This window comes from Malus sylvestris, chromosome 15 (assembly GCF_916048215.2).
Source record: "Malus sylvestris chromosome 15, drMalSylv7.2, whole genome shotgun sequence".
NCBI classification, from domain to species: domain Eukaryota; kingdom Viridiplantae; phylum Streptophyta; class Magnoliopsida; order Rosales; family Rosaceae; genus Malus; species Malus sylvestris.
The window spans coordinates 44230832-44240139 of record NC_062274.1 but is presented as its reverse complement, the minus strand read 5'-3'; positions in this window follow the sequence as shown (position 1 = coordinate 44240139).

Genomic DNA, 9308 nt, shown 5'->3' with positions numbered 1-9308 from the left:
CTCCGTTAGATCCAAGTACTCTAAGTCTTTTCTTAGAGTCTCTTCCAAAGTTTTCCTAGGTCTTCCTCTACCCCTTCGGCCCTGAACCTCTGTCCCGTAGTCACATCTTCGAACCGGAGCGTCAGTCGGCCTTCTTTGCACATGTCCAAATCACCAGAGCCGATTTTCTCTCATCTTTCCTACAATTTCGGCTACTCCTACTGTACCTCGGATATCCTCATTCCCAATCTTATCCTTTCTCGTGTGCCCACACATCCCACGAAGCATCCTCATCTCCGCTACACCCATTTTGTGTACGTGTTGATGCTTCACCACCCAACATTCTCTGCCATACAACATCGCTGGCCTTATTGCCGTCCTATAAAATTTTCCCTTGAGCTTCAGTGGCCTACGACGGTCACACAACACGCCGGATGCACTCTTTCCATCCAGCTCGTATTCTATGGTTGAGATCTCCATCTAATTCTCCGTTCTCTTGCAAGATAGATCATAGGTAACGAAAACGGTCTCTTTTTGTGATCTTCGCTAGATTGCTCCGGTCATTAGTGTGGATAAGTATATAAATGGATAGAGATAGGAAAGCAAACACAAGATGTACGTGGTTCACCCAGATTGGCTACGTCCACGGAATAGAAGAGTTCTCATTAATTGTGAAGGGTTTACACAAGTACATAGGTTCAAGCTCTCCTTTAGTGAGTACGAGTGAATGATTTAGTACAAATGACATTAGGAAATATTGTGGGAGAATGATCTCGTAATCACGAAACTTCTAAGTATCGGAGTGTGGTGTCGTCTTGACTTGCCTTATCTGTCTCATAGGTAGATGTGGCATCTTCTCTGGAAGTACTCTTCCTCCATCCAGGGGTGGTATCTTTAACTGGTGGAGATGCACAAGGTAATGTATCAATTTCACTTGAAGCTTACTTGTAGTTTCAGGCTTGGTCAAGCGCGATACAAACAATGTAGTAGGAGTCCCCCAAGTCGCCGAGCTAGGGGGTCTGCTGAAAGAGGTGACAGACAAGGTAAGCAATCAGAGCTCCGACTGATTGTTCACCTTCTCCCCATCTTGCAGCAGCATGAAGGATAAAGAGAAGAAAAATGAGAAGAGATGATATGAGATACTTTTGCTTTTGAAGAAGTAACTTTCCACAGGCTTATTCTTGAACTGAGCTGGAGGGTTTTCTGGTTTCCTCCAGAGTATAAGGCCGACTGAAGAATTTGAGGGTCAAAACAAGTCCATCAAATCTAGAGTACGTTCCACCCTGCTGATATGGGATACTTTTGCTTTTGACAGAGTAATGGATGTATCGGCACGTGTGCTGTTACGCTTGTCTCCACATGCTTCCTTGTATCCTTCGCACTTGCCCTATCTGTTCCTCAAGCAGATGCGGAATCTTCCCTGGAAACATAAGATGTTGAAGATGAGTACTCGAGAGCAATGCCAGGTAAGTAATCAGGTAAGGGGTTCCAGGCAGTCAGTTCCTGGCTGGAAGCTTGATTCCAAGTGCTGACTGATTGCTCTCTTTCTCCTTGTCTTGCAGGTAAAAACAAGGTCAAAAGAAAAAACAGGGAAAAAGCATGATATGGGATACTCTTGCTTTTAACCCTGATGATATGAGATATTCTTGCTCTAGTATAGCTTGTTTGCAGAGGTATTATCGGGGGGAAAGAAAGCTGAATATTTCGAAAGGCTTTGTTGGGAGTGCCCTCTCAGATATGATGAAGGGTTGAGCATTTTTGCAGGTCTGCCTGTCCGTTGGGGATGGAGGTCGACATATATAGGAGTCTCCCTAACAACAAGTAGTAATGCTATTCCTTTACCCTGCTTGGTCATAGCACGGTAGTGGGAGCTGCCAGTTTCACATGTTTTAACTCTGTCAGAGCACTTTGAAAAAGTGGTCTGTGGTATCTGGCTCTCGAGATTCGGAGAACGATGCCTCTTCGATTTTTGAGAAAGCAATCATGTTGGGGGTCTGACTCTCGAGATTCGGAGAGCAGTGTCTCTTCGATTTTTGAGGAAGTAATCATGTTGGGAGTCTGGCTCTCGAGATTCGGAGGGCGGTGCCTCTTCGATTTTGGAGCAAGCAATCTTGTTGGGAGTGTTGTCTCGAATGTGAGTAAAGGTTGGACATGTTTGCTAGTCTACCTTGCCACGAAGCACAAAGGTTGACACATAGGGACTTTCCAATTATCCAGCAATGGTACTGTTCCTTTACCCTCTCTTCGATTTTGAGAAAGTAGTCATGTTGGGAGTCTGGCTCTCGAGATTCGGAGGACGGTGCCTCTTCGATTTTGGAGCAAGCAATCTTGTTGGGACTGTTTTCTCGAATGTGAGTAAAGGTTGGGCATGTTTGCTAGTCTACCTTGCCACGAAGCACAGAGGTTGACACACAGGGACTTTCCAATTATCCAGCAGTGGTACTGTTCCTTTACCCTTGTGGGTAATAATATGGTAGCTAGACCTTCAAAATTTATGTGTCTAAACTCTGTTAGTGCTGTTTCTTTGCTATTCTTTTACCTTTCTTGGTCAGAGCGATGTAGTGGGAGCTGCAAGCTTCACGTGCTCAACTTTGGCAGAGAACTTTGGCAAAGTGATCTGTGGTACCCATGAGTTATTGTTGCGTGTGGGAAGTGGGTGATTGAACAGTAAGATTCATGTGCTTTCTACTTCACCAGAAGTCTTCGACAGAATGCCCATAATTTCTGCAAAGCTGAGTGTGCGTGTGACAGGTGCTGACAAGGCTAGAAAAGTAGGTGCCTCTTTGATTTCTGAGATCGGCCCTCGTGGTCTCTGAGCAGCCCAGCTTTTGAGAAAGCGAGCGCCTCTTCGATTGATTCGGAGAACGGTGCCTCACCGATTTTTGAGAAAGCAATCATGCTGGGGGTCTGGCTCTCGAGATTCGGGGAGCAGTGTCTCTTCGATTTTTGAGAAAGTAATCATGTTGGGAGAGTGGCTCTCGAGATTCGGAGGGCGGTGCCTCTTCAATTTTGGAGCAAGCAATCTTGTTGGGAGTGTTTTCTCGAATGTGAGTAAAGGTTGGGCATGTTTGCTAGTCTACCTTGCCACGAAGCACAGAGGTTGACACACAGGGACTTTCCAATTATCCAGCAATGGTACTGTTCCTTTACCCTCTCTTCGATTTTTAAGAAAGTAGTCATGTTGGGAGTCTGGCTCTTTAGATTCGGAGGACGGTGCCTCTTCGATTTTGGAGCAAGCAATCTTATTGGGAGTGTTTTCTCGAATGTGAGTAAAGGTTGGGCATGTTTGCTAGTCTACCTTGCCACGAAGCACAGAGGTTGACATACATGGACTTTCCAATTATCCAGCAGTGGTACTGTTCCTTTACCCTTGTGGGTAATAATATGGTAGCTAGACCTTCAAAATTTATGGGTCTAAACTTTGTTAGTGCTGTTTCTTTGCTATTCTTTTACCCTTCTTGGTCAGAGCGATGTAGTGGGAGCTGCAAGCTTCACGTGCTCAACTTTGGCAGAGAACTTTGGCAAAGTTATCTGTGGTACCCATGAGCTATTGTTGCGTGTGGGAAGTGGGTGATTGAACAGTAAGATTCATGTGTTTTCTACTTCCCCAGAAGTCTTTGACAGAATGCCCATAATTTCCGCAAAGCTGAGTGTGCGTGTGACAGGTGCTGACAAGGCTGGAAAAGTAGGTGCCTCTTCGATTTCTGAGATCGGCCCTCGTGGTCTCTAGGGAGCCCAGCTTTTGAGAAAGCGAGCGCCTCTTCAATTTCTGAGATCGGCCTTCGTGGTCTTTGAGCAGCCCAACTTTTGAGAAAGCAAACGGCTCTTCGATTTCTGAGATCAACCCTCGTGATCTCTAAGCAGCCCAGCTTTTGAGAAAGCAAACGCCTCTTCGATTTCTGAGCAGGCGCCTCTTTGATTTCTGAAGCTCCGTCGAGTGCAGATTTTTATAGGGGCTGGCATTAAGTTCCAAAGCAAACTTGAATCTCCACCAGTAGAAGCTTCATTCTTGCACTTCTAAGATCTTGATTTGTCCGACCTCTTCTCTCTTCAACACCTTTGAAAATGTCTGGCCCCTCCGACCGTCGTTTTGACTTGAACCTTGTTGAAGAGGCAGCCCCGCCTTCTCCAGACAACATATGGCGCCCATCCTTCGTCTCCCCAACTGGTCCTCTTACCGTTGGGGATTCCGTGATGAAGAATGATATGACCGCTGCGGTGGTGGCCAGGAACCTTCTCACTCCCAAAGATAACAGACTACTTTCCAAACGGTCTGATGAGTTAGCTGTTAAGGATTCGCTGGCTCTCAGTGTTCAGTGTGCAGGTTCTGTGTCTAATATGGCACAACGCCTATTTGCTCGAACCCGCCAAGTTGAATCATTGGCGGCTGAAGTGATGAGTCTCAAACAGGAGATTAGAGGGCTCAAGCATGAGAATAAACAGTTGCACCGGCTCGCACATGACTATGCTACAAACATGAAAAGGAAGCTTGACCAGATGAAGGAAACTGATGGTCAGGTTTTACTTGATCATCAGAGATTTGTGGGTTTGTTCCAAAGGCATTTATTGCCTTCGTCTTCTGGGGCTGTACCGCGTAATGAAGCTCCAAATGATCAACCTCTGATGCCTCCTCCTTCTAGGGTTCTGTCCAGTACTGAGGCTCCAAATGATCCCCCTCCGGTGCCTTCTCTTTCTGGGGCTCTACCGACTGCTGAGACTTCTCCTAAGCAACCTTTGTGAAGGCTCCCTCTTGTGTGTTTATTTTGACTCATGTATATGTACATATTTGTAGCTTATCGGGGATATAAATAAATAAGCTTTCCTTCATTTCAACGTATTGTGTTAAATACACCAAAGCCTTCTTCGCTAAGTTCTTTGAATTTTCTTTTGTTGAAGCTTGTATGTTGAAGCTTTCTGAGTGGAGCATGTAGGTTGGGGTAGTGTTCCCTTAATTTCCCGAGTGAGGAAAACTTCTTGGTTGGAGACTTGGAAAATCCAAGTCACTGAGTGGGATCGGCTATATGAATCTTAGAACGCCATTGTGCTCGATCCTGTGTCATGTCCTTCGTTAGATCCAAGTACTCTAAGTCTTTTCTTAGAGTCTCTTCCAAAGTTTTCCTAGGTCTTCCTCTACCCCTTCGGCCCTGAACCTCTGTCCCATAGTCGCATCTTCTAATCGGAGCGTCAGTAGGCCTTCTTTGCACATGTCCAAACCACCGTAACCGATTTTCTCTCATCTTTCCTTCAATTTCGGCTACTCCTACTTTACCCCGGATATCCTCATTCCTAATCTTATCCTTTCTCGTGTGCCCACACATCCAACGAAGCATCCTCATCTCCGCTACACCCATTTTGTGTACGTGTTGATGTTTCACCGCCCAACATTCTGTGCCATACAGCATTGCCGGCCTTATTGCCGTCCTATAAAATTTTCCCTTGAGCTTCAGTGGCATACGGCGGTCACACAACACGCCGGATGCACTCTTCCACTTCATCCATCCAGCTTGTATTCTATGGTTGAGATCTCCATCTAATTCTCCGTTCTTTTGCAAGATAGATCCTAGGTAACGAAAACGGTCGCTCTTTGGTATTTCTTGATCTCCGATCCTCACCCCTAACTCGTTTTGGCCTCCATTTGCACTGAACTTGCACTCCATATATTCTGTCTTTGATCGGCTGAGGCGAAGACCTTTAGATTCCAACACTTCTCTCCAAAGGTTAAGCTTTGCATTTACCCCTTCCTGAGTTTCATCTATCAACACTATATCGTCTGCGAAAAGCATACACCAAGGAATATCATCTTGAATATGTCATGTTAACTCATCCATTACCAACGCAAAAAGGTAAGGACTTAAGGATGAGCCTTGATGTAATCCTACAGTTATGGGAAAGCTTTCGGTTTGTCCTTCATGAGTTCTTACGGCGGTCTTTGCTCCTTCATACATATCCTTTATAGCTTGGATATATGCTACTCGTACTCATTTCTTCTCTAAAATCCTCCAAAGAATGTCTCTTGGGACCCTATCATACGCTTTTTCCAAATCTATAAAGACCATGTGTAAATCCTTTTTTCCATCTCTATATCTTTCCATCAATCTTCGTAAGAGATAGATTGCCTCCATGGTTGAGCGCCCTGGCATGAACCCGAATTGGTTGTCCGAAACCCGTGTCTCTTGCCTCAATCTATGCTCAATGACTCTCTCCCAGAGCTTCATTGTATGACTCATTAGCTTAATACCCCTATAGTTCATGCAATTTTGTACGTCGCCCTTATTCTTGTAGATAGGCACCAAAGTGCTCGTTCGCCACTCATTTGGCATCTTCTTCGTTTTCAAAATCCTATTGAAAAGGTCAGTGAGCCATGTTATACCTGTCTCTCCCAAAACTTTCCACACTTCGATTGGTATATCGTCTGGGCCTATTGCTTTTCTATGCTTCATCTTCTTCAAAGCTACAACCACTTCTTCCTTCCGGATTCGACGATAAAAGGAGTAGTTTCTACACTCTTCTGAGTTACTCAACTCCCCTAAAGAAGCACTCCTTTCATGTCCTTCATTGAAAAGATTATGAAAATAACCTCTCCATCTGTCTTTAACCGCGTTCTCTGTAGCAAGAACCTTTCCATCCTCATCCTTGATGCACCTCACTTGGTTTAGGTCCCTTGTCTTCTTTTCCCTTGCTCTAGCTAGTTTATAGATATCCAACTCTCCTTCTTTGGTATCTAGTCGTTTATACATATCGTCGTAAGCCGCTAACTTAGCTTCTCTGACAGCTTTTTTCGCCTCTTGCTTCGCTTTTCTATACCTTTCACCATTTTCATCGGTCCTCTCCTTGTATAAGGCTTTACAACATTCCTTCTTAGCCTTCACCTTTGTTTGTACCTCCTCATTCCACCACCAAGATTCCTTTTGGTGTGGGGCAAAACCCTTGGACTCTCCTAATACCTCTTTTGCTACTTTTCGGATACAACTAGCCATGGAATCCCACATTTGGCTAGCTTCCCCCTCTCTATCCCACACACATTGGGTGATTACCTTCTCTTTGAAAATGGCTTGTTTTTCTTCTTTTAGATTCCACCATCTAGTTCTTGGGCACTTCCAAGTCTTGTTCTTTTGTCTTACTCTTTTGATATGTACATCCATCACCAACAAGCGATGTTGATTAGCCACGCTCTCTCCTGGTATAACTTTGCAATCCTTACAAGTTATACGATCCCCTTTCCTCATTAGAAGAAAATCTATTTGTGTTTTTGACGACCCACTCTTGTAGGTGATCACATGTTCTTCTCTCTTCTTAAAGAAGGTGTTGGCTAAGAAGAGATCATATGCCATTGCAAAATCCAAGATAGCTTCCCCATCCTCGTTTCTCTCCCCAAAACCATGGCCACCATGAAAACCTCCATAGTTGCCTGTCTCCCTGCCCACGTGTCCATTTAAATCTCCTCCTATAAATAACTTTTCCGTCTGAGCAATTCCTTGCACCAAGTCTCCAAGATCTTCCCAAAATTTCTCCTTCGAACTCGTATCCAACCCTACTTGAGGTGCGTACGCACTAATCACATTGATAAGTTCTTGTCCTATTACAATCTTGATTGCCATGATTCTATCTCCTACCCTCTTGACATCTACAACATCTTGTACCAAGGTCTTGTCCACGATGATGCCAACACCGTTTCTCGTTCTATTTGTGCCCGAATACCAAAGTTTAAACCCTGAGTTTTCTAGATCCTTTGCCTTACTACCAACCCACTTAGTTTCTTGTAGGCACATAATATTTATCCTTCTCCTCACCATAACTTCCACTACTTCCATAGATTTTCCCGTTAAGGTTCCTATATTCCACGTTCCTAAACGCATTTTGCTCTCTTGAACTCTACCCTTCTGTCCTAGCTTCTTCACCCTCCCCCGTCTAATAGGATCAAAGTACTTCTTTTGTGTGTCCCGGGTAAAGTTGATAGGAGCATATGCTCCCAAACAACTTTGAGTGGAGTCGTTCGAAAAGAAGTTTCTATGGCCCCCTTGCTCATTTAACACTGCATCCGGGTGCCGATGGAGATACAGCGACCCTTGCTCACTTATCACTGTGCTCGGGCCACACAGCGCGCCACTTACGGGTGACGCCCTAGCTTTAGCGCAATTTTGTTCTGGATTCATTTTCATAAGGATTCGACGTGATCATGGAGTGCCGGCTGTCGACTACCTGACGCCCTCCCCCTCCTCCTTTATCCGGGCTTGGGACCGGCCATGTAAGACATAGGCGGAGTTTACATTCAACAACTATAATGAGATAAATATATATATATATATATATATATATATGATAGATATCAAACAGAGAGTGAAAATTGCAAATAAATGACAAACCTAAACAAGATGATATGGAATTGGCATATAGGTATTATTGCCAAACATGTGAACTGGGACATGTATATCACATACCAATTTCAAGTTTATATTTGTCAACTAATCAAGCCTTGCTATGAAGATTAAAAAAACATTCAAAAGTACTTCACTTGTGATGAATGAGAGGGTGGCAGCGGATAAGGACTAAAGACATTGATACCATCAGTATGTTGTGGAATTATTAAAAGTGGTTCGGGTCGGGATCCCGAACCAAAACCCAAAGCCCGAATCCCAAACAAACTCTCTTTGGGATGAGATTCTAAAACCTGAAACCGTAGCTGAATTTTGGTATTCCCGAATTTCGAGAATCCCGAAATTGTTTCGATTTTTCGGTTCGGGATCGGGAATGGATGCAATTAGAAGATATCAACCTAATTTAGGAAGATCAAATGAATGCAGTCCCCAAATAACAAATTTCCAGTCCCCCATTCCCAAATTTGCAGACAACCCATCAAAAATCAAACAGTCAAGGATCGAAGAAGCCGTCGATCAAAATTCAAAAGCAGAAAAATACAAAGCAATCAAGCATGCAGTAACTGAAATTAGGGGATTTTCAAAACAAAAATCCTAATTTTAACTCTAAATCCCTAAATTGAATGTTCAAAACCCTAATCCTCAATTTCAGAATCCAAATCCAAATCAAGGTACAATAATTTCATGAAGTTTGGCACCTTCAGATTAGAGAAGCTTCTATTTGGAGGTTGTTGGAGGTGGAACCATGGAAGTTTGGATTTGGAATATGGTGTAGTGGTCAATGACTCGACAGCCGACGTGTTGAGTTTGTGACAAAGGGAGGAGGAGGAGAGCAGATAGTGCAGTCTGTGCAGAGACGATTCAAGGGATTAGAGAAAGTGTTAAGTCCAAGGATGTTGACATAGCAGAGGAGGAGATGAGAGAATGTAGAGAGATCCAAGAGGTTATTTAGAG